The sequence below is a fragment of the Xenopus tropicalis genome, chromosome 8 (genome assembly GCF_000004195.4).
Source record: "Xenopus tropicalis strain Nigerian chromosome 8, UCB_Xtro_10.0, whole genome shotgun sequence".
In the NCBI taxonomy this organism is placed as follows: domain Eukaryota; kingdom Metazoa; phylum Chordata; class Amphibia; order Anura; family Pipidae; genus Xenopus; species Xenopus tropicalis.
The window spans coordinates 136,908,175-136,934,699 of NC_030684.2; the positions used below are offsets into that span (position 1 = coordinate 136,908,175).

The following is a 26,525-nucleotide window of genomic DNA, read 5'->3' on the forward strand; positions in this document are numbered from 1 at the left end:
GTGTTTAAAATGACTTATTTTCAGGTATGGGACCTGTTATCCAGAATGTTTGGGACCTGGGGTTTTCCAGATAAGGGATCTTTCCGTAATTTGGATATCCATAACTTAAGTCTAGGCTTGTTTTGCCTCCAATAAGGATTCATTATTTTTTAGTTGGGATCAAGTACAGGTACTGTTTTATTATTACAGAGAAAAGGGAATCATTTAACCATTAAATAAACCCAATAGGGCTGTTCTGCCCCCAATAAGGGGTAATTATATCTTAGTTGGGATCGAGTACAGGTACTGTTTTATTATTACAGAGAAAAGGGAATCATTTAACCATTAAATAAACCCAATAGGGCTGTTCTGCCCCCAATAAGGGGTAATTATATCTTAGTTGGGATCAAGTACAGGTACTGTTTTATTATTACAGAGAAAAGGGAATCATTTAAAAAGGGACCTTTGGGGCTTAAATTAAATGTATTCAGTAGTCTGCTTTGTACGAACAGACTGTGCTCTTAATGGCAATTCTATATGTTTAGACCAAAACATCAATGTCACAATAATTTTGTTTTCTTTTTTCAATTCCTGTGCGTGCTTATTCTATATATAGATATATGTATGAATAATGTGGGGATTACAAAAATAATTCAGAGTTTTGCTTAAAAATCACACAAACCCTCTGTATAAATATTCTCTTTAGTGTTTTCAAAAAGAGCCAAATGGAAAGTGCTGTTGGCACACAGGCCGATACCTGGGGGGAAGAATAACTAGGAACTTGGAACAGACCTAAATATCGATATTTTAGTCAATTTGTTACCACTGTCTCTAACTGCGCGGTTACTAACCCCACACGGAATTACACCCAGCCTTCCTGTTATTTGGTCTCTTCTGAATACATTTTCTAGGAAAACTGAGACTAAAAGTTTTGTTTTTTATCAAGACATAATGTATTAATCTAAGTTTTAACCTCAGCCTATATATATATATATATTTTTTTTTTAAAGAGCGTGATATAAAGAATAGTTATAAATAACAAATTTAAAAAAAATCAAAGCATTTCTATTCTCGTTGTATTTAAAAATCCAAATTTTGTCTAGTTCTGGCAAAAAAAATCTTTATTTCCTGCAGGAGACTGTAGTGTTTGTTTTTTGTAAAAGAAAGTGAGAGAAAAAACAGGGATTGAAAAAGAAAAAAAAAATTATTGTAAAATCAACATTTTGGTCTAAACTGAAACGTTGATTTCACAACCAAAAGATTTTTCCTTTTTTTAATTCCTGTGCATGCTGGTTTCTTCCTATAGTTTCTAGATAGATAGATAGATAGATAGATAGATAGATAGATAGATAGATAGATAGATAGATAGATGATAGATAGATAGATAGATAGATAGATAGATAGATATAATACAGAGATAGATAGATATAATACAGAGATAGATAGATATAATACAGAGATAGATAGATATAATACAGACATAGAGGATGAACATAGATAGAGATAGATAGATATAATACAAAGATAGATAGAGGATGGAATATATAGAGATAGACAGATATAATACAGAGATAGATAGGGGATGGAGATATACAGAGATAGACAGATATAATACAGAGATAGATAGGGGATGGAGATATACAGAGATAGACAGATATAATACAGAGATAGATAGGGGATGGAGATATACAGAGAATAGACAGATTATAATTACAAGATTGATAGGGGATGGAGATATATAGAGACAGATATAATACAGAGATAGATAGGGGATGGAAATATACAGAGATAGACAGATTATAATACAGAGATAGATAGGGGATGGAGATATACAGATATAGACAGATATAAGTACAGAGATAGATAGGGGATGGAGATATACAGAGATAGACAGATATAATACAGAGATTGATAGGGGATGGAGATATATAGAGACAGATATAATACAGAGATAGATAGGGGATGGAGATATACAGAGATAGATAGGGGATGGAGATATACAGAGATAGACAGATATAATACAGAGATAGATAGGGGATGGAGATATACAGAGATAGACAGATATAATACAGAGATTGATAGGGGATGGAGATATATAGAGACAGATATAATACAGAGATAGATAGGGGATGGAGATATACAGAGATAGACAGATATAATACAGAGATAGATGGGGATGGAGATATATAGAGATAGACAGATATAATTTATAAATTAATTTATACATATAAATATATATATATAATTTGGGGATTACAAAACTAATTCAGGGTCATACAAATCACACAAGCCCTCTGTATAAATATTCTCTTTAGTGTTAGAGCCAAATGGAAAGTGCTGTTACACTCCAACTCTTACACCGTAACTCTCTCACCCTAACTCTTACACCCTGCGGGACCCCCACATCAAACCTCCTTTTTGCTCCAAGGCCCAGTTCCAGTAGAACATGACTGGACTCCCTTTAACATGCTAAGAACATACTAATTACTGTTTTTCCATTTCCCAAGAACAATAAGTTATGGCTGCACTGCTTAGTGGGGATATGGAGCCCCGGGAGTAGACTTTTATTTGCAGTTTCCTATATTTACCAGCAGACACTGGGTACCTGGTGCTCTCTGGCAGATACACTGTGTGCCCTGAAATTGGGAAATGCCAAGTTTTTGTACTGAAAATATTTACTTGCCTTCCCTTGACTGGAGATATTCTAACCTATGGCACAGAGCACTGTGCCCCCCATGGCAATTAAGCCAAAAATAACAGCAGTTAAAAATGCCCAAGTCTGCCTGTCACTTACAGTAGAGATCTATGGGAAATGCAGTGGCTAAAGCACGTGGCACCTTGTATTATGTATATTCCCCTGTACCTGTCATCCTACTGCCCCTGAGCTACCAGTAATACAGGGCTAGGATCTGAGAGATGGTTACCCCCAGAGATAGCAATGATATACAAATTACCCCAAACAGACCAATATTCTGCCGTCAGTTCTTTGTAGCAAATCACTTATACAAATGATCATAATTCAGTGCAAGCAAATTGTGTGATTCCCTAGGACAGATGAAGGGGCACCTCTCTCATTGAACTCAAACTACAGGAATTTTAGCAATATAGAAACCATCTTAGAGGCCCCAAGTCAAGTGCTAGAAGTAAATTAATTAGATTAAATAAATCAGTTTGTAATATACCCCAGTCAGCAATATTCACATACCAGCCACCCCTCCCCTTTTGTAAAAAATCAGGTAGCTTTTCCTTACCCAGCATGGGTGCCATCTTGGCAGATCTGGCTGTCCCAGTTCTTCCTAAACTCTGTTATAGGCATGAACAGCACAGTGGGATAGTGGTGAGGCCAATATGGCACCATGACAGGGTAAGAAAAGGATGCCCAGCCAGTTCCTTACAGAAGCACCAGTGTATCAGTGGAAGCTAGCCAATGGGGCTGCTTGGCGGGTGTCTTACAAATTACTGACTTCCTTTAAAATAATATTGATGTTTCTTTCTTGACCAACCAGATAAAGACAAAGGGTAACTGATTCTGAGCGTGTCTTGTGAAATGATTCCATTGGTCCTGGGAGTAAAGCTGGCCAAACATGCACCAATATAATTGCACAATACTATGTCTCAGACGACTTTCAGATCGTGCATGGGCTCCGAACTTTTGTCCCGATAATTGTTGTAACACGGTGATTGGTCCTTTAGTCGATTGGACAGGTTAGAAAATTTTAGTCGGATGATAAAATCTGTGCATGTTTTGTGTATGGGATGATATCCTTGGGGGACATACAGTGCTGGGGCATCACTTTCATACGATTGGTGTCTGCCAATTATTTGTCATTTTTAGGACTTTATCCTATAAGATGACTAAAATCTGAATGTGTATGGCCAGCTTAATAAATACACTTGACTGGGCAAGTGTAATGCTTCTTACCTCTTCTGCCCTGTATTGTATCTTTGAGTCTCGCTACTTGCAGTGGGGCTGTGTGGGCGATGAGATGGGTGCGGCCATAGTGGGCGTAGAGATGGGTGTGGGCAATTTGGGTGTAGATACAAGTGTGGCCGCAGCAGGTGCAGAGATCAGTGCGGGAGTAGACACAGGTGTGGCCGGAGCGGGTGTAGAGACAGATGAGGCTGTAGATACACGTGAGGCTGGAGCAGGAGAAGAAATGGGTGCAGCCAGAGCGGGAGTAGAGATGGGTGTGGGCGAAGTGACAGTTGCGGCCGGAGCAGGCAAAGAGATGGGGACAGAGACAGGTGTGGGCCTAGACACAGATGTTGCCTGAGATGCGTCCAGTCCAGGCGTAGAGACAGATGCGGCCGGAGTGGGTGTAGAGACAGATGCGACTGGAGCAGGTGTAGAAACACGTAAGGCTGGAGCAGAATTAGATACAGGTGAGGCCGGAGCAGTCAAACAGATAGGTGCGGTCATAGTGGGTGTAGAGAGGGGTGTGGGCGTAGACACAGGTGTGGCTGAAGTGGGCATAGAGACAAGTGCGGCAGAGCAGGAGAAGAGATGGGTGCGACCATAGTAGGCATAGAGACTACACGTAGACACAGGTGTGGCTGGAGCGGGCATAAATACAGATGAGGCCAGTCCGGGCTGAGAGACAGATGCGGGCGGAGTGGGCTTAGATACAGGTGCAGCTGGAGCAGCCGCAGAGTTGTGGGTGCGGGTGTAGAGATGCATGTGGGCGAAGTGGGTGTAGACACAGGTGAGGCTGGAGCAGGCGTAGAGACAGGTGCGGCCAGAGCAGGCGAATAGATAGGTGTGGCCATAACGGGCGTAGAGACGGGTGTGGGCATAGACACAGGTGTGGCTGGAGTGGGTGTAGAGCCAAGTGCGGTGGAGCAGGCGAAGAGATGGGTGCCGCCATAGCAGGCGTAGAGACAGATGCAGCCATAGCGGGGAGTTGAGACAGATGCAGCCAAAGTGGGCGTATACACAGGTGAGGCTGGAGCAGGCGAAGAGATGGGTGCGGCCATAGTGGCTGTAGAGACGGGTGTGGGCATAGACACAGGTGTGGCCGGATCGGGCGTAGAGATGGGTGTGGCCATAGCGGGTGTAGAGATGGGTAGAGACAGATGCGGCCATTCCACATGAAGAGACTGATGCGGCCATTCCAGGTGAAGAGACAGATGCCGGCCATTCCAGGTGAAGAGACAGATGCGGCCATTCCAGGTGAAGAGACAGATGCGGCCATGCCAGGTGAAGAGACAGATGCAGCCATGCCAGGTGAAGAGACAGATGCGGCCATTCCAGGTGAAGAGACAGATGCGGCCATTCCAGGTGAAGAGACAGATGCGGCCATTTCAGGTGAAGAGACAGATGCGGCCATGCCAGGTGAAGAGACAGATGCGGCCATGCAAGGTGAAGAGACAGATGCGGCCATGCAAGGTGAAGAGACAGATGCGGCCATTCCAGGTGAAGAGACAGATGCGGCCATTCCAGGACCCTATGAAAAGATAATAACCTGACTGACCATCTATTCAATTAACAACCGTACGGCTTGGGGAATGGAACTGTTGTACCACCGACAATTTGCAATTGGTCTTCATATTTTATCATTTGTAGTTTTTTTAGTTAATTCATTTTTAGTTCTGCAGCTCTGCAGTTTGGACTTTCAGCGTCTATTTGGTTGCTAGAGTCAAAGTTACCTTAGCAACCAGGGAATGGTTTGGATGAGAGACTGGTAAATGAATAGGAGAGGGGCTGAATAGAAAGATAAGTAATATAAAGTAACAATAACAATAAAGCTGGAGCCTCACAGAGCAATAGTGTTTGGCTGCCGGGGTCAGTGACCCCCATTTGAAAGCTGCAAAGAGTTTGAAGAAGGAAGAAAATAATTTAAAAACTAGGTGAAATAGGTAATAAAGACCAATTGAAAAGTTGCTTAGAATTATTAATTCTATAACATGCTAAAAGCTAATTTTAACTGTCCATTGTGGAGAAAATCCAAATGATCATTATTACATTTTAAAAATAGAATATTATTATTATTATATTATTATTATTATTATATTGGCACAATCTAAAATGATTTGGGGTAAATGGATGGGAATCGAAGCCCAGCATTGGGCTTATTTATCAGTTTTTAAGTTTGTGAATTCGAGTTTGTGCTCACTTATATTTTGAGTTGCGTTCCGGCGGTTCCATGCCTCGCGTCGGATAATTATTATGAGATTTGGCATTCTTACTCACATTCTATCCGCACATAAGGACATATTCAGAGTTGCCATAGCAACCCATCAACAAATGAGCCTCCATAAAATTTGTTCTAAACCTGCAAAGGCAGTTCCTTTGGGATCCCCATTGTGCACTTGTTTGTAGCATCATGGTTCCCTATGGTTCATTTTACAGCTTTTTTACCACCTCAATTTTACTTTTCCTGATTTTTAGTTTTCCCTCCATTTCCCCTTCCATTTTTTGTGGTCCCACCCATATACTATATATAATACATATATATATATATGTTACTTTGTATGTCCAATGTATGAAACCCACTTATTGTACAGCGCTGCGGGATATGTTGGCGCTTTATAAATAAATTATATTAATAATAATATATATATATATATAATGTCGCAGAAATCGGCACTCACCAGTTCAAAGGGCAACGGCTGGGTGCTAACCCAAAACATGCATCCAAGATATAGAAAGCACTCATAGCATCAGTGTCCAATCGATCAACTATTTATTGAGACATACTATCATGGTATATATTTATTGATAGTATGTCTCAATTAATGGTTGATTCGATTGGACACTGATGCTGTGAGTGCTTTCTATATCTTGGATATATATATATATAAACCATAAAGATAGATTCCGCACTCACAGGACTTCGCTGTGTCCACAGTTCCACGTCACAATAAATTACCACTTTTATTTAAGTCCTGTGAGTGCGGAATCTGCTCTATTGCACCCAGGCACATTAGCTCCAGAATTATACATGAGTGCCTGTATTATATATATACTGTATATAATACATTTCTCTGAATTTACATTTGCCCCGGATTTTACACAATTTTTTCTGGTCCACTAAAAAAAAGTAAAATCGGGGTTCTACTATATATCGAATATGTTGCCTAATTCTGCATCCTTAAGTCCTTTTTACTCTTCCCAAATAGAGTTTATTACAGCGGCACACAGTTGGATATATGACATATACACAAGCCCAATTCATGAAAGGATTTTATCTGGCATTTTGTTGCTAGAGGAAATTATGAGATGGTTAAGGGGGTGATGCCACTGGTCTATTAACAACAGAACTGGTATATGACGTATATGGCATAGGTTATCAATCCCAATATAAAGGGGTATAAATGGGGGAGGGATTGCAAGCTTAGTGGCCCAGAGGATCTGCTGTTTGAGGGGTCACTGCACAATGGCAAATGCAGGAATTGAGGGCTGTGTGTGGGACAGATGGGGTGACGTTATAAAACTCATTGGATTGGGAAAGTATGAGTAGGGGAGGGTGTTCCAGAGGAGATGTTGCACAGAGGAGATGTTGCACAGACGACATGTTGCACAGACGACATGTTGCACAGACGACATGTTGCACAGACGACATGTTGCACAGACGACATGTTGCACAGACGACATGTTGCACAGACGACATGTTGCACAGACGACATGTTGCACAGACGACATGTTGCACAGACGACATGTTGCACAGACGACATGTTGCACAGACGACATGTTGCACAGACGACATGTTGCACAGACGACATGTTGCACAGAGGAGATGTTGCACAGACGACATGTTGAACAGACGACATGTTGAACAGACGACATGTTGAACAGAGCAGATGTTGAACAGAGGAGATGTTGAACAGAGGAGATGTTGAACAGAGGAGATGTTGAACAGAGGAGATGTTGAACAGAGGAGATGTTGAACAGAGGAGATGTTGAACAGAGGAGATGTTGAACAGACGACATGTTGAACAGAGGAGATGTTGAACAGAGGAGATGTTGAACAGAGGAGATGTTGAACAGAGGAGATGTTGAACAGAGGAGATGTTGAACAGAGGAGATGTTGAACAGAGGAGATGTTGAACAGAGGAGATGTTGAACAGAGGAGATGTTGAACAGAGGAGATGTTGAACAGAGGAGATGTTGAACAGAGGAGATGTTGAACAGAGGAGATGTTGAACAGAGGAGATGTTGAACAGAAGAGATGTTGAACAGAGGAGATGTTGAACAGAGGAGATGTTGAACAGAGGAGATGTTGAACAGAGGAGATGTTGAACAGAGGAGATGTTGAACAGAGGAGATGTTGAACAGAGGAGATGTTGAACAGAGGAGATGTTGAACAGAGGAGATGTTGAACAGAGGAGATGTTGAACAGAGGAGATGTTGAACAGACGACATGTTGAACAGACGACATGTTGAACAGACGACATGTTGAACAGAGGAGATGTTGAACAGAGGAGATGTTGAACAGAGGAGATGTTGAACAGACGACATGTTGAACAGACGACATGTTGAACAGACGACATGTTGAACAGAGGAGATGTTGCACAGAGGAGGAGATGTTGCACAGAGGAGGAGATGTTGCACAGACGACATGTTGCACAGACGACATGTTGCACAGACGACATGTTGCACAGACGACATGTTGCACAGACGACATGTTGCACAGACGACATGTTGCACAGACGACATGTTGCACAGACGACATGTTGCACAGACGACATGTTGCACAGACGACATGTTGCACAGACGACATGTTGCACAGACGACATGTTGCACAGACGACATGTTGCACAGACGACATGTTGCACAGACGACATGTTGCACAGACGACATGTTGCACAGAGGAGATGTTGCACAGAGGAGATGTTGCACAGAGGAGATGTTGCACAGACGACATGTTGCACAGACGACATGTTGCACAGACGACATGTTGCACAGACGACATGTTGCACAGACGACATGTTGCACAGACGACATGTTGCACAGAGGAGATGTTGCACAGAGGAGATGTTGCACAGAGGAGATGTTGCACAGAGGAGATGTTGCACAGAGGAGATGTTGCACAGAGGAGATGTTGCACAGAGGAGATGTTGCACAGACGACATGTTGCACAGAGGAGATGTTGCACAGAGGAGATGTTGCACAGACGACATGTTGCACAGACGACATGTTGCACAGACGACATGTTGCACAGACGACATGTTGCACAGACGACATGTTGCACAGAGGAGATGTTGCACAGAGGAGATGTTGCACAGAGGAGATGTTGCACAGACGACATGTTGCACAGAGGAGATGTTGCACAGAGGAGATGTTGCACAGAGGAGATGTTGCACAGAGGAGATGATCCCGGGAGTTGAACCAATGCTGCTTAATGGGAAAGCCAAATCTGTATCCCTGGGGCACAGTCATCTGTCCTATTCATTTAATATACACCATCTGCTGGTGAGGGCGGAAACTGGAGATGGAGCCTTGTGTTGTTGCACAATACTTACACTTGAATGGACCCAGCCTTTTACTGGTTTCCTCTGTAGATATGACAATATCCCTGGGTACTTTACTAGGGAACTGCTTTTTTACTCGGAGGACCGGGTGAATATGGAAAAATAGGATGAATATCTAAAGCTAGCCAAGTGTAGTAACTACAGCTTTACTCAGTACAGGTATGGGATCCCTTATCCGGAAACCCGTTATCCAGAAAGCTCAGAATTAAGGCCCATAGACTCCATTTTAATCAAATAATTCAGAATTTTTAAACTGATTTCCTTTTTCTCTGTAATAATAAAACAGTACCTGTACTTGATCCCAACTAAGATATAATTACCCCTTATTGGGGGCAGAACAACCCTATTGGGTTTATTTCATGGTTAAATGATTCCCTTTTCTCTGTAATAATAAAACAGTACCTGTACTTGATCCCAACTAAGATATAATTACCCCTTATTGGGGGCAGAACAGCCCTATTGGGTTTATTTAATGGTTAAATGATTCCCTTTTCACTGTAATAATAAAACAGTACCTGTACTTGATCCCAACTAAGATATAATTACCCCTTATTGGGGGCAGAACAGCCCTATTGGGTTTATTTCATGGTTAAATGATTCCCTTTTCTCTGTAATAATAAAACAGTACCTGTACTTGATCCCAACTAAGATATAATTACCCCTTATTGGGGGCAGAACAGCCCTATTGGGTTTATTTAATGGTTAAATGATTCCCTGCTGGGGCAATTAACCGCCCACCCCCTAGAAAAGTCATAGCACCCCATTCCCGAATAAGCCACACAGTTTGACACCTCATTCATGGGTCTACAACAAACGGTGCGGGACTCAGTCAAAGTTGGTCTCAATGTTAAGTCTATGTGCGAATAATTGCCCCCTGCTGGGGCAATTAACCGCCCACCCCTCAGAAAAGTCATAGCACCCCATTCCCGAATAAGCCGCACAGTTTGACACCTCATTCATGGGTCTACGACAAACTAGTTATTTGCCAAAATCCCCATAATAAGTCAATGAGGCAAATTTGGGGACCTCTCTTGCCCCGGCGGTAAAACTTATACCCTTGTGAGGGGTATCTTCACACAGGTTGCAAACCTCTTCAAATGTGGTAAATTTCACGTTTCTAAACAATTCCCTCTCTGTGCTACAATCCCTCAAAGTTGGCCTCAATGTTAAGTCAATGGGATTTTTACACCTCATTCATGGGTCTACGACAAACGGTAATTAATTGCCCCCTGCAGGGGCAATTAACCGCCCACCCCTCAGAAAAGTCATAGCACCCCATTCCCGAATAAGCCGCACAGTTTGACACCTCATTCATGGGTCTACGACAAACTAGTTATTTGCCAAAATCCCCATAATAAGTCAATGAGGCAAATTTGGGGACCTCTCTTGCCCCGGCGGTAAAACTTATACCCTTGTGAGGGGTATCTTCACACAGGTTGCAAACCTCTTCAAATGTGGTAAATTTCACGTTTCTAAACAATTCCCTCTCTGTGCTACAATCCCTCAAAGTTGGCCTCAATGTTAAGTCAATGGGATTTTTACACCTCATTCATGGGTCTACGACAAACGGTAATTAATTGCCCCCTGCAGGGGCAATTAACCGCCCACCCCTTAGAAAAGTCATAGCACCCCATTCCTGAATAGGCCGCACGATTTGACACCTCACTCATGGATCTATGACAAACGGTGCGGGACTAGTTACGTACCGAACTTTTGTATGGAAGAAGAAGAAGAAGAAGAAGAAGAAGAAAAAGAAAAATAAGTCTGTGAGATAACAGTAGTGATGCTTTGCATCGCAAGCACCACTAACTAGAGAGGTACATTTCCTGAAGAAAATGTGAGTGGTGCTTGCCGTGGCAAAATATTACAATGTTTCTTTCAGTTCTCTGTGACAATTGCCCCTGCTGGGGCAATTAACCACCCACCCCTCAGAAAAGTCATAGCACCCCATTCCCGAATAAGCCACACGGTTTGACACCTCATTCATGGGACTACAACAAACGGTGGTTAATTGCCCCTGCTGGGGCAATTAACCGCCCACCCCTCAGAAAGGTCATAGCACCTAATTCCCGAATAAGCCGCACAGTTTGACACCTCATTCATGGGTCTACGACAAATGGTGGTTAATTGCCCCCTGCTGGGGCAATTAACCGCCCACCCCTCAGAAAGGTCATAGCACCCCATTCCCGAATAAGCGGCACGGTTTGAAACCTCATTCATGGGTCTATGACAAACGGTGGTTAATTGCCCCCTGCTGGGGCAATTAACCGCCCACCCCCTAGAAAAGTCATAGCACCCGATTCCCGAATAAGCCGCACAGTTTGACACCTCATTCATGGGTCTATGACAAACGGTGGTTAATTGCCCCCTGCTGGGGCAATTAACTGCCCACCCCTCAGAAAAGTCATAGCACCCCATTCCCGAATAAGCCACACAGTTTGACACCTCACTCATGGGTCTACGACAAATGGTGGTTAATTGCCCCCTGCTGGGGCAATTAACCGCCCACCCCTCACAAAAGTCATAGCACCCCATTCCCGAATAAGCCGCACGGTTTGACACCTCATTCATGGGTCTACGACAAACGGTGGTTAATTGCCCCTGCTGGGGCAATTAACTGCCCACCCCCTAGAAAAGTCATAGCACCCCATTCCCGAATAAGCCGCATGGTTTGACACCTCATTCATGGGTCTACGACAAACGGTGGTTAATTGCCCCCTGCTGGGGCAATTAACCGCCCACCCCTCAGAAAGGTCATAGCACCCCATTCCCGAATAAGCCGCATGGTTTGACACCTCCCTCATGGGTCTACAACAAACGGTTGTTAATTGCCCCCTGCTGGGGCAATTAACCGCCCACCCCTCAGAAAGGTCATAGCACCTAATTACCAAATAAGCCGCACGGTTTGACACCTCATTCATGGGTCTACGACAAATGGTGGTTAATTGCCCCCTGCTGGGGCAATTAACCGCCCACCCCTCAGAAAGGTCATAGCACCCCATTCCCGAATAAGCGGCACGGTTTGACACCTCATTCATGGGTCTATGACAAACGGTGGTTAATTGCCCCCTGCTGGGGCAATTAACCGCCCACCCCTAGAAAAGTCATAGCACCCGTTTCCCGAATAAGCCGCACAGTTTGACACCTCATTCATGGGTCTACGACAAACGGTAATTAATTGCCCCCTGCTGGGGCAATTAACCGCCCACCCCTCACAAAAGTCATAGCACCCCATTCCCGAATAAGCCGCACGGTTTGACACCTCCCTCATGGGTCTACGACAAACGGTGGTTAATTGCCCCACCCCTCAGAAAAGTCATAGCACTCCATTCCCGAATAGGCCGCACAGTTTGACACCTCATTCATGGGTCTACGACAAACGGTGGTTAATTGCCCCCTGCTGGGGCAATTAACCGCCCACCCCCTAGAAAAGTCATAGCACCCCATTCCCGAATAGGCAGCACGGTTTGACACCTCATTCATGGGTCTACGACAAACGGTGGTTAATTGCCCCCTGCTGGGGCAATTAACTGCCCACCCCTCAGAAAAGTCACAGCACCCCATTCCCAAATGGGTCTACGACAAATGGTGCGGGACTCAAAGTTGCTCAAAGTCAAAGTTGGTCTCAATGTTAAGTCTATGGGCGGATAGTTGCCCCCTGCTGGCAAAGGAAAGGCAGAGGGAGGTGCCAGAGCTGGCAGGATAGACACACAGAGAGAGATCATATCAGGGGATTTGGGTTGCTATGGGAACGCTATGAATGCATGTCAGTAGGTGGGATGTAGATATAATGTTTGTATTGAATAAAGAGAGCTGGTTTGTAAGGAATGAAGGAGCCAGTGTCCCAGCCCTGCCAATCCCCAGCTCCCAACTGCCATTTGTGCCCCTGCCAGTATGAGGGAGAAGCCCTGTGCCCAACTGACATTTCAAATACAGCCTGATGGGCAGCTGTCTGTGTCAAGGTGGGGGGTCTGCACTTGTTTCCCACTTTCTCTCTCTTTGTGACATCACAGACAGTCTGCACTTGTTTCCCACTTTCTCTCTCTTTGTGACATCACAGACAGTCTGCACTTGTTTCCCAGTTTCGCTCTCGCTCTGTGACATCACAGACAGTCTGCACTTGTTTCCCAGTTTCTCTCTTTGTGACATCACAGACAGTCTGCACTTGTTTCCCAGTTTCTCTCTCACTATGAGACATCACAGACAGAGTTGGTAAGAGAGCTGGCAGGGCACACTCAGCTGCAGGAAACTTTCTGTAGTCACCAAGTTGTACGGGGGCCGCGATTCCTGAATGAATGGCGACGGGGAGATGGGGGTCTGTACCTGAATGATGTGCTGTGTAAGCGCCTATGTGAGTATTTGCCTTGTAATCTTCATGCAGCTGCAGAGCATTTCGATGGGCAGTTACGCACAGGTAAGATGTGTATGCTCAGTGCTACCTCCCTTCTATTGTACAGTGATGTGTAATATTATAATAATAATAATAATAATAGGTGTTATTATGCTACACTGCTGTATTAACAAGAACATGTTTTACTGCTGCTATTCAGAAGGATATTAGAACTGGTTGTGGGGTCTTGTACTGTTATATGATCTGCTCAGTGCCTGATAATATCCTTATGAATGATAGCTGGGGATGTTATCCACTATATATGCTTATTTCCTAATGCTTCCAAACCCTTTACAATCACCTGTTTCCCAAATATAAAACCAACTACTGCTCCTTTGGTGGCGCCTTCCCCACTGATGCCTAGAAGGTTCCACTCCCCACATCTGTGCGCTGCCATTTCTCATGTATTACCTACAGCTCATGTATTATTCTTTAGCATTTATGTTTGCCCTTCACTCTTCTTGGCTGTTTAAAAACAAAGTCTGCAGACTTCTTAGCACAGAGTTGATTAAGGGGCAAGTCATTTTATTTTGACTTAGGAAAGAGATTCCCCCTCTCTGGGGCAAGTTGCAGATAGCTTTAGAGTTGCCCAAGCTTAAGCAGCACACATTAGATGTTCTATAGCCCACACCCGTACCCCTACTACAGGCTCCAGTATCCCCACTCAGCTGCCAGGACTGAAGCAAAACCACAGAGGAATTTTCCCATACCATGGTCCAACCTGTAAAACACGAATATGCCTAAGCTGAGGCAGCACACTTAAACCAATATATACATCCATCTAAACCCCCTAGCATTAACCCCCCCCAAACCAAGGGAACTCTTCAAGCATTTAACCAATGTATTCCTAACCTGCACACCTACCACAAGAACCAGCATCCTCAGCTTTCTGCCAATGTTGAAGCAGATCTGCAGCCTGGACTTCTCCCAAACCAACCTGTAAAATAAAGAAGCCTAGGCTGAAGCACATCCCTATGCATCTCAAAAGAAATCAAACCCCCTAACTAAGGCTCCTACCGGGAGTACCAGAAACCCCCACTCACCTGAAAGGGCTCTCCCCCCAAAAAGCTATCACTCTATACCATGTGCATCCCCACTCACCCACTAATGATCTGATTTCTTCTCTGACACACTTATCCCCAACAGACTTGTATAAGAGACCTGTAGACACAAAAACAAAATCTAGCCCTTCCCTCAAAATCTTAACTGCAAGCATCAGCACCACACTCACGTGTTATAGCTAAAGCACTTACACCTCTGCAATTCGCTGTACAACCTGTTACAGAGAAACCTAGGCTAAAGTAGCCCATTCATGTATAGCAAAGGCTGAACTTTCCCAACCTGTAAAAGAAAGATACATAGGTAAGAGATCGTACCTTTGTACACCTAAACCACTGGATTACCCATATGACCAGCTACCAAAAGCTTCAGCATCCCCACTCACCTAAAATGGCTAAAAAGCCACCATGGCCAGACTAAAAAAAGGCCTCACTTACTCAAAATAAAGGTGCTAATAAAAACAACACCACGTGAACCCCACAAGCAAGTACTATTGCTCCACTCTCCTACCAAAAGTGAAGAACCACAGTGGCCACGGGACAATTACTAAACCAAGGCCCAATATATAAAACAGACATCCAGCATCAACAATGCCCTGTGCCACACAAGTATCTGCCCCCCTACTCACCTCTAAGGCGTAAGTGCCTCTGTGAGCAGATAGTCATAACCTGTAAATATAAATTCTGCTGCTGTGAGCATTGCTACTCATGGCGTCTTCTGCAGAAGGACTTTCCCCAAACCAAGGCTCAATCTATAAAACAAAGACACAGGTTAAAGTAAGGAAAGGTCAGAATCTCACTCACCTACCAACTCAAATGCTGCCACTGCCAGACTTTTCCCAAACCAGGCACAGCCAGTTAAACAGAACATACCTAGGTTGAAGCACAAATCTATCCCTCCTTCCTCCCCCAACTATAACCACTAGCATCCCCACCCACCATGCCAATCTCCCATGTGACCATACAATTCCCAGATGGGATCAAACCTGGGACTAGAAATAATAAAATATATAATCAACCACATATAGCCAACTCTTTCCTAAATCCTGTAAAAGGATAAGTACTCACCTTCCAAAGCCACCTACTGCTGACTTTTCTCACCAGGGATGCTCAGGCAGAAGAATGCTCAAATAAATCCTAACCAATTACCCCACCACTAGCACCATCTTGTCTACTTACCTGCCAAGACTGAGGTACCTCCATGGCTAGGCTTTATTCAGACCAGGGTCCAACCTAATAAACAAAGATATATCTTTGTTAAAGCATTTCATTGTCACACTCATTAGAAACAATTCATCTCTTGTCTCGCACCCCTATCTCTAGAACCAGGACCTTCACTCACCCAGCAAGAGCGAAAACTCTCCTCTGCTGGGAACTCCAAAGCCAGGGTCCAATCTACAAACCCCCTGAGGGTATATATTCTCACACATGTTAAAAAAATGATCCTTCCACCCAAAACCTTTACCACAAACTCACGTACTAAGGCTGAAGCACCGCTGCTGTTGGACTTTTCCCACACCAGGGCACAACCTATTAACAAAAACATAGTTTGGGCAGCACATTCACACATATTGAAATCACTCTAACCCTGATAAAAGTATAATTTAGCAGGTTAACTAAGTTATCCAAACTTTGAAAAATGATACCAAGCCTGCATCCTATCAAGGGTTTAGAATATACTTAACTAGACTCCCCTGTAAGCTGAAGAACACTTAGAAATTTGTGGGTGAATTAAACATTCCATTCCCTAATCTGTGCTAAGAAGACCCAAATCCTTACATCCTACTAAATTCTACCATTTCTCTTTGGCTGTCCCTAAATCATGAACTAAAGCTTGCTACATACCCTTCTCCACTATTACCACTTCATATTAACATAGAATACTTACCTAGTATGGAGGATGCAGCTTATTCTTACGCCTTTAGGATGTAAAACCCACAACTTTTTGTTCCTACAACTCTAAATGAGATCCCAATTAATTATATTCCAACATAAAGATAAGTGGAAAAATAGAAATTGTACAAAGTACATCACTTGGATGCTCAGATAATCAGGCAGCAGAATGCTCACACAAATCCCAACCAATTACCCCACCACTAGCACCAGCTTGTCTACTTACCTGCCAAGACTGAAGTACCTCCATGGCTAGACTTTATTCAGACCAGGGTCCAACCCAATAAACAAAGATATATCTTTGTTAATGCTTTTCATTGTCACACTCATTAAAAAACAATTTATCTCTTGTCTCGCACCCCTATCTCAAGAACCAGAACCTCCACTCACCCAGCAAGAGTGAAAACTCTCCTCTGCTGGGAAGAACACTTAGGAATCTGTGGGTGAATGAAACATTCCATTCCCTAATCTGTGCTAAGAAGACCCAAATCCTCACATCCTACTAAATTCTACCATTTCTCTTTGGCTCTCCCTAAATCATAAACTAAAGCTAGCTAAATACCCTTCTCCACTATTACCACTTCATATTAATATAGAACCACTTCATATTAATATAGAATACTTACCTGGTATGTAGGATGCACCTTATTCTTCAGCCTTTAGGGTGTGAAACCCACAACTTATACATTTTGTTCCTACAACTCTAAATGAGATCCCAATTATATTCCAACATAAAGATAAGTGGAAAAATAGAAATTGTACAAAGTATATCACTTGGATGCTCATGTAATCAGGCAGCAGAATGCTCACACAAATCCCAACCAATTACCCCACCATTAGCACCAGCTTGTCTACTTACCTGCCAAGGCTGAAGTACCTCCTCCGCTTGACTTTATTCAGACCAGGGTCCAACCTAATAAAAATAGATATATCTTTGTTAAGGCATTTCATTGTCACACTCATTAGAAACAATTCATCTCTTGTCTCGCACCCCTATCTCAATAACCAGAACCTGCTCTCATGCATGTCTAAATCAGGCTATGTAGTCACCCCAACCTCTACCACAAACACAGGGACCCCACTTACCTTCCAGTGAGAACCAGCTCATGTATTGCAGTTAATTGTTCTATTATAGTACAGTCATTTATAATACAGAATTCAAACAGTTATTACAGTAAGAGTATAATACTGGTCTATACATTAAAGTTTCTTCCCATATATGACACTTTCCAGGGCCCAAACTGTAAAACAAACAGATGCCCAAGAAGAAATGGTACAATCTCCTAGGTCCCCCCTGGGTCAGCACTTTTTTGTTTCTATAACACTTTTGGTACTTTAGTGTGCTCATTTACTAGTGGCTAAAATGGGAGTTTCCAGTGAGTGACAGGCAGTATGCACAATTTAACCTAATTAACTATAAACTTAAAGCTTAGAATTACTTTGAGTTACTCATTAATGGGAAACACCATCAATTCCCAGTATAGAGTAGGGGTGAGTGGGTTACCAGTTGGTGCAAGGTAAATGCACTCTTCCACATAATTTCCCCTTCACTTCTAAGATAATCCATATAACGTATATAGCTTATGCTAGCATTTATACAATACATAGTACATAGTAAAGTTGGGCTTGAAAAAGACATACGTCCATCACTGTTCAACCCATAATGCTATAATAACCTGCCTACACTACTAGTTGATCCAGAGGAAGGCAAAAAACCCCATCTGAAGCCTCTCTTAATTTAGTCCGCAAGAGGAAAGATTGCTATTTATAATGAAGTAACAGCCAAGTGCACCATATGAAAATTGTAGAAACAATTATTACTCCACCAAACTCCACCATGTCATTGCATAGACTTTATGAAACACTACCGTCCAACAGAGCACTTGCTTTCCTATGGCACCCATTTAGTACACCTTGTTAAAAATATAATAAGTATAGGATCCATTATTCATAAACCCCACTACCAGAAAGCCTGAATACAGAAAGGAACCCCCCCATACACCCTATTTTTCTTAATATAAACCATACCTGTACTTGATTGCCAACTAAGATATAATTATCCTTATTTAGCAGAACAATCCTGTTTACGTTGACATTTAAATATTGTTTGTAAACTTAAATATGAATCCCAAATACACTAACAGGTCCCTACTGTGTATTGTTTAAACACATTTGAAGTAAAGTAAGCTTCTAAAAGAATTAGTAAAATATCCCTAATACTATGGTTCTACTATTAGTCAGTTATATCTATCATCCATTGTCCCACATTGAAAGTGCAATTATGTTCCATAAAAGCCTCTCAATGGAATCCTACCTCTTAGTAGAGCTGAAGTCTCTGAAAATCCCCTGTAAACTTATTTTATCAAGTCTCCATATCATAAAATATCTTCCAAATTGTAAAGAGCAGCTTAGTCTGTACATCAGCACTACCATTTTGCGATTTATATATTTAGCCTCTGTATTAAATAAAAAGCTGTTATACCAGATCCCTTACAGGATGTAATACTCTACCTAAAGTAGTTGTTATACCATTGGTTTGTCAGACACCAACCATGCTGCCAATTCAGCAAACTCAATCATATAAGGGCCCGAAATTAACACAGGCTAAGTCCCAGACAATTTTTGATTAGAGATACTGTTCGATCAGGGCGCAGTCGGCGATTTGGTTTAATGACTTAGCTGGTCTGTAATCTCATAGCGTGGACTTGACTCCATTATTGGATCTATCTACAGCCCCAGGCAGAGGAAGGTAGCTGATGCCCTCCGGTGCCTCAGAGTCACTTTCGGTGCAAAGCTTTCAGAATTGTAGCTTACTGTGCTATACAGTACTTAGGTATATTATGCCAAAGGGAATTTATTTTATTAGGGGAAAACAGTGTCCCTGAGGCAGCAATACGCTAGTTGACTGGCCAGGAAAAATATTCCCCGAGGCAGCAAGCGTGCTAGTTGGACTGCGCGGAAAAAATAGTCCCGAGTCAGCAACGTGCTAGTTGGACTGCCGGGAAAAAATAGTCACCGAGGCAGCACGTGCTAGTGGCGACTGCGGGAAAAAAAATAGTCCCGAGCCAGGCAACGTGCTAGTTGGCCTTGCCGGGAAAAAAATAGTCCCCGGGGCAGCAACGTGCTAGTTGCCTGCCGGGAAGAATAGTTCCCGCAGGCAGCAACGTGCTAGTTGGTGCCTAGCGGGAAAAAATAGTCCCCGAGCAGCAACGTTCTAGTTGGCCTGCCGGGAAAAGAAATAGTCCCGAGGCAGCACCATTGCTAGTTTGGCCTGCCGGCGAAAAAATAGTTCCCCCGAGGCAGCAAACGTGCTAGTTTGGCCTGCCGGGAAAATGTCCCCGAGCGCAGGTGGGTGCAATTGGTAGAAGACTGAAGCCTCCACAGTACAAGTTTCTCGTTCACCACAATAAATAGTTGGGGATGCCAGGGAGTTTGAAGAGGCAACACACATGTTTATTTGTCACAAGTGTTTAGGTCTACTCCACCAACAGAGAGGTTTTCTCACACATCCTACGGTGCTTAGAAGCTGAATGTTCCCTTGGAAGAGGCCATTCCTAACAGATAACTCATAAACAGAGGCTTCAATAGGCTGAAACTTCGCACCGATAATTATTTTTTTCCTCTTGATGTCAGACCGAGTGCTGCCAATTGTGCCACTCTGCCTTTAGCGTAGAGGAATTGCTCGTAGGAGCACCTCCGTTACCTGGGCTTTCCACACTAGAGCTTGTTGCTGGGGGATAATGATTTTAACTGCCCCAGAGATTTCATACAGCAATATGTGTAGGACTCACATGTAATAAGAGGCCTCGATAAGGCCCACAAGCTTATATACTTTGGCCAAAGTATGGTACTAACACCTCATTTTTTGTAACAAGAATTTATATATTTTTACCAAGACGGACACTGTGCATTGGCAACCATTTTCTTTCACTTTATATTTAGGCTGTAACCAGAGATATCCACTTGAATGAGTGGCCTCACAGGGGGGGTCAGCATCCTGCTAAGAAGGTAGGCGAGGCCTATTGGGATTCCCCAGTGACATCACTGCGCATACGCTCAAGGCCCATCTTGTGGCACTGAATGGTCACTGCGCATGAGTGAGGGGAGTACAGGGAGGGGGTTCTAAACCAGGGAAATCCGGAGAGCTGACAGGTATGTGAAAGCCAGTGGCTCCTCTCCTATAATTCTTCTTTGTGCCAGTATGGGCTCCCCAGCCATCTGGTGGCAAACAGCAGCGATCAAAATGTTCCCTTCCACTTATCTTTCCTTGTAATCTTATTCAATGTAAAGAGCTTTAGCTGCTGGGGTGATTTACAGACCTTCACTAAAATGCACTCGCTGGAATATGTTCTGTATGTGCTTCAGACATGGCTGTTCCCATTAAATATCATTAATGTTGATGCCAGGTGAAAAGGGACATTTTGCCTGATGCTGCTGTTCACGCTAATAAAAGACTGGGGCACTATGTGTCTATGGTTCACTTGACTTCACTTCATTACTGGCTATTTATATTTGGGGCAGAGGTTTTTCTAGACACTTGGATCAAAACATACTACACAAATGTTTCACCGAAATGGCACGTGGCAATCACCAATGCACACCTGGCTCCTAATTCAGGATAGTAGCACTGGTGTTCAGCAATAAAGGGAGCAGCATCCCCATGGAATCATTGCAGTAAAGAGAAATGCAGAACACAGGATAACGCAAATGGGACAAGCTGCTGTTTATTAAAGCTTACATACAAGCCTTATGGGGGTGTGCCCCCAAACATTATGGCTTTTATTTTGCAGTGTGCCTGTGTTCCAGCATTTCTCTTCATTGCAGTGATTCAACATATACTGTGTGCTTAACCCAATGGGTACAAACTGCACCTTGATCATCAGCAAAAAATGAATGGTAACATGTATCGGTATCACCATAAGCAACTTTTGGTAATTGCCTTAGAAAAATACATAGAAGAGCCCGATTACTCCAGAAAATTGTTACATAGAAACTTGAAACCAAGACACTAAAGAGACTAAAGCTGTGGCAATATCAGCGTATGCCATAAACTTTATTAAGAATTAACAATAACAGACTAAGTACAACCCCAGCTGTGGCCCCAAACTCCTATTGGCCATTGATGCCCATCACACAGGCAGGCCCGGATTTGTGGAGAGGCCACAGAGGCCGGGCCTAGGGCGGCAGAAGCTTAGGGGCGGCATGCACCCCACCACAAGTTTGGCTCCCATACGGAGCAGTTGGGACCTCTCCCCACTGCTCCGTATGGGAGTTTAAAGGAGCACACGGGGGGGGGGAACAACAGGGGTGGCCTTGGGGCGCCCAGAAGAGAAATCCGGCCCTGCACTTACCCTAGTGACCAGGCAATGGTTTCAGTGGCAGATTGGAATAGAGATTCTAGTGGACTGAAATGTTCTTTACTGTGAATGTTTATATATAACAACTATGCTGTTGTTACTAAAATGGCTTCTAACATCCCGTTTATACCCGTACCATGTAAGGAACCACAACAATGAGGAAAAGACGCTGAAATATTTTTAAAAAAAAACTATTACAGAAAACATGGAATAAAAACCTGAGAATAGTCCTGGGGGTTCCTCTGGTTCATGTTCTTGATCTAGAAAACAAGAGTTAAGTTAGGTATCGTGAATGAGTGTTTAAAAATGACTTATTTTCAGGTATGGGACCTGTTATCCCAGAATGTTTGGGACCTGGGGTTTTCCAGATAAGGGATCTTTCCGTAATTTGGATATCCATAACTTAAGTCTAGGCTTGTTTGCCTCCAATAAGGATTCATTATTTTTTAGTTGGGATCAAGTACAGGTACTGTTTTATTATTACAGAGAAAAGGGAATCATTTAACCATTAAATAAACCCAATAGGGCTGTTCTGCCCCAATAAGGGGTAATTATATCTTAGTTGGGATCGAGTACAGGTACTGTTTTATTATTACAGAGAAAAGGGAATCATTTAACCATTAAATAAACCCAATAGGGCTGTTCTGCCCCCAATAAGGGGTAATTATATCTTAGTTGGGATCAAGTACAGGTACTGTTTTATTATTACAGAGAAAAGGGAATCATTTAAACAGGGACCTTGGGGCTTAAATTAAATGTATTCAGTAGTCTGCTTTGTACGAACAGCCTGTGCTCTTAATGGCAATTCTATATGTTAGACCAAACATCAATGTCACAATAATTTTGTTTTCTTTTTTCAATTCCTGTGCGTGCTTATTCTATATATAGATATATGTATGAATAATGTGGGGATTACAAAACAATTCAGAGTTTTGCTTAAAAATCACACAAACCCTCTGTATAAATATTCTCTTTAGTGTTTTCAAAAAGAGCCAAATGGAAAGTGCTGTTGGCACACAGGCCGATACCTGGGGGGAAGAATAACTAGGAACTTGGAACAGACCTAAATATCGATATTTTAGTCAATTTGTTACCACTGTCTCTAACTGCGCGGTTACTAACCCCACACGGAATTACACCCAGCCTTCCTGTTATTTGGTCTCTTCTGAATACATTTTCTAGGAAAACTGAGACTAAAAGTTTTGTTTTTTATCAAGACATAATGTATTAATCTAAGTTTTAACCTCAGCCTATATATATATATATATTTTTTTTTTTTTTTTTAAAGAGCGTGATATAAAGAATAGTTATAAATAACAAATTTAAAAAAAATCAAAGCATTTCTATTTTCGTTGTATTTAAAAATCCAAATTTTGTCTAGTTCTGGCAAAAAAAATCTTTATTTCCTGCAGGAGACTGTAGTGTTTGGTTTTTTGTAAAAGAAAGTGAGAGAAAAAACAGGGATTGAAAAAGAAAAAAAAAATTATTGTAAAATCAACATTTTGGTCTAAACTGAAACGTTGATTTCACAACCAAAAGATTTTTCCTTTTTTTAATTCCTGTGCATGCTGGTTTCTTCCTATAGTTTATAGATAGATAGATAGATAGATAGATAGATAGATAGATAGATAGATAGATAGATAGATAGATAGATAGATAGATATAATACAGAGATAGATAGATATAATACAGAGATAGATAGATAGATAGATAGATAGATATAATACAGAGATAGATAGATATAATACAGAGATAGATAGATAGATATAATACATAGATAGACGGATAGGGGATGGGAATATATAGAGATAGATATAATACATAGAGGATGAACATAGATAGAGATAGATAGATATAATACAAAGATAGATAGAGGATGGAGATATATAGAGATAGACAGATATAATACAGAGATAGATAGGGGATGGAGATATACAGAGACAGATATAATACAGAGATAGATAGGGGATGGAGATATACAGAGATAGACAGATATAATACAGAGATAGATAGGGGATGGAGATATACAGAGATAGACAGATATAATACAGAGATAGATAGGGGATGGAGATATATAGAGACAGATATAATACAGAGATAGATAGGGGATGGAGATATACAGAGATAGACAGATATAATACAGAGATAGATGGGGATGGAGATATATAGAGATAGACAGATATAATTTATAAATTAATTTATACATATAAATATATATATATAATTTGGGGATTACAAAACTAATTCAGGGTCATACAAATCACACAAGCCCTCTGTATAAATATTCTCTTTAGTGTTAGAGCCAAATGGAAAGTGCTGTTACACTCCAACTCTTACACCGTAACTCTCTCACCCTAACTCTTACACCCTGCGGGACCCCCACATCAAACCTCCTTTTTGCTCCAAGGCCCAGTTCCAGTAGAACATGACTGGACTCCCTTTAACATGCTAAGAACATACTAATTATTGTTTTTCCATTTCCCAAGAACAATAAGTTATGGCTGCACTGCTTAGTGGGGATATGGAGCCCCGGGAGTAGACTTTTATTTGCAGTTTCCTATATTTACCAGCAGACACTGGGTACCTGGTGCTCTCTGGCAGATACACTGTGTGCCCTGAAATTGGGAAATGCCAAGTTTTTGTACTGAAAATATTTACTTGCCTTCCCTTGACTGGAGATATTCTAACCTATGGCACAGAGCACTGTGCCCCCCATGGCAATTAAGCCAAAAATAACAGCAGTTAAAAATGCCCAAGTCTGCCTGTCACTTACAGTAGAGATCTATGGGAAATGCAGTGGCTAAAGCACGTGGCACCTTGTATTATGTATATTCCCCTGTACCTGTCATCCTACTGCCCCTGAGCTACCAGTAATACAGGGCTAGGATCTGAGAGATGGTTACCCCAGAGATAGCAATGATATACAAATTACCCCAAACAGACCAATATTCTGCCGTCAGTTCTTTGTAGGCAAATCACTTATACAAATGATCATAATTCAGTGCAAGCAAATTGTGTGATTCCCTAGGACAGATGAAGGGGCACCTCTCTCATTGAACTCAAACTACAGGAATTTTAGCAATATAGAAACCATCTTAGAGGCCCCAAGTCAAGTGCTAGAAGTAAATTAATTAGATTAAATAAATCAGTTGTAATATACCCAGTCAGCAATATTCACATACCAGCCACCCCTCCCCTTTTGTAAAAAATCAGGTAGCTTTTCCTTACCCAGCATGGGTGCCATCTTGGCAGATCTGGCTGTCCCAGTTCTTCCTAAACTCTGTTATAGGCATGAACAGCACAGTGGGATAGTGGTGAGGCCAATATGGCACCATGACAGGGTAAGAAAAGGATGCCCAGCCAGTTCCTTACAGAAGCACCAGTGTATCAGTGGAAGCTAGCCAATGGGGCTGCTTGGCGGGTGTCTTACAAATTACTGACTTCCTTTAAAATAATATTGATGTTTCTTTCTTGACCAACCAGATAAAGACAAAGGGTAACTGATTCTGAGCGTGTCTTGTGAAATGATTCCATTGGTCCTGGGAGTAAAGCTGGCCAAACATGCACCAATATAATTGCACAATACTATCTCTCAGACGACTTTCAGATCGTGCGTGGGCTCCGAACTTTTGTCCCGATAATTGTTGTAACACGGTGATTGGTCCTTTAGTCGATTGGACAGGTTAGAAAATTTTAGTCGGATGATAAAATCTGTGCATGTTTTGTGTATGGGATGATATCCTTGGGGGACATACAGTGCTGGGGCATCACTTTCATACGATTGGTGTCTGCCAATTATTTGTCATTTTTAGGACTTTATCCTATAAGATGACTAAAATCTGAATGTGTATGGCCAGCTTAATAAATACACTTGACTGGGCAAGTGTAATGCTTCTTACCTCTTCTGCCCTGTATTGTATCTTTGAGTCTCGCTACTTGCAGTGGGGCTGTGTGGGCGATGAGATGGGTGCGGCCATAGTGGGCGTAGAGATGGGTGTGGGCAATTTGGGTGTAGATACAAGTGTGGCCGCAGCAGGTGCAGAGATCAGTGCGGGAGTAGACACAGGTGTGGCCGGAGCGGGTGTAGAGACAGATGAGGCTGTAGATACACGTGAGGCTGGAGCAGGAGAAGAAATGGGTGCAGCCAGAGCGGGAGTAGAGATGGGTGTGGGCGAAGTGATAGTTGCGGCCGGAGCAGGCAAAGAGATGGGGACATAGAGACAGGTGTGGGCCTAGACACAGATGTTGCCTGAGATGCGTCCAGTCCAGGCGTAGAGACAGATGCGGCCGGAGTGGGTGTAGAGACAGATGCGACTGGAGCAGGTGTAGAAACACGTAAGGCTGGAGCAGAATTAGATACAGGTGAGGCCGGAGCAG

At 42.6% G+C, this 26,525-nt stretch overlaps 1 long non-coding RNA gene across 1 annotated transcript in view; it reads right to left on the minus strand.

The window, feature by feature from the left end:
• The window catches only part of LOC105946214, a 41,237-nt gene extending 23,826 nt beyond the window's left edge, over positions 1-17,411 (minus strand). Inside the window, exons 1-7 of the long non-coding RNA XR_004219851.1 lie at positions 17,018-17,411; positions 16,787-16,857; positions 16,379-16,428; positions 15,967-16,131; positions 15,094-15,650; positions 14,942-15,001; positions 14,705-14,777 (exon numbers count right to left, since the gene is read on the minus strand). This is a non-coding gene — a long non-coding RNA (uncharacterized LOC105946214). The remainder of the gene's footprint in view (positions 1-14,704; positions 14,778-14,941; positions 15,002-15,093; positions 15,651-15,966; positions 16,132-16,378; positions 16,429-16,786; positions 16,858-17,017) is intronic.
• Positions 17,412-26,525: the final 9,114 nt, after the last annotated feature.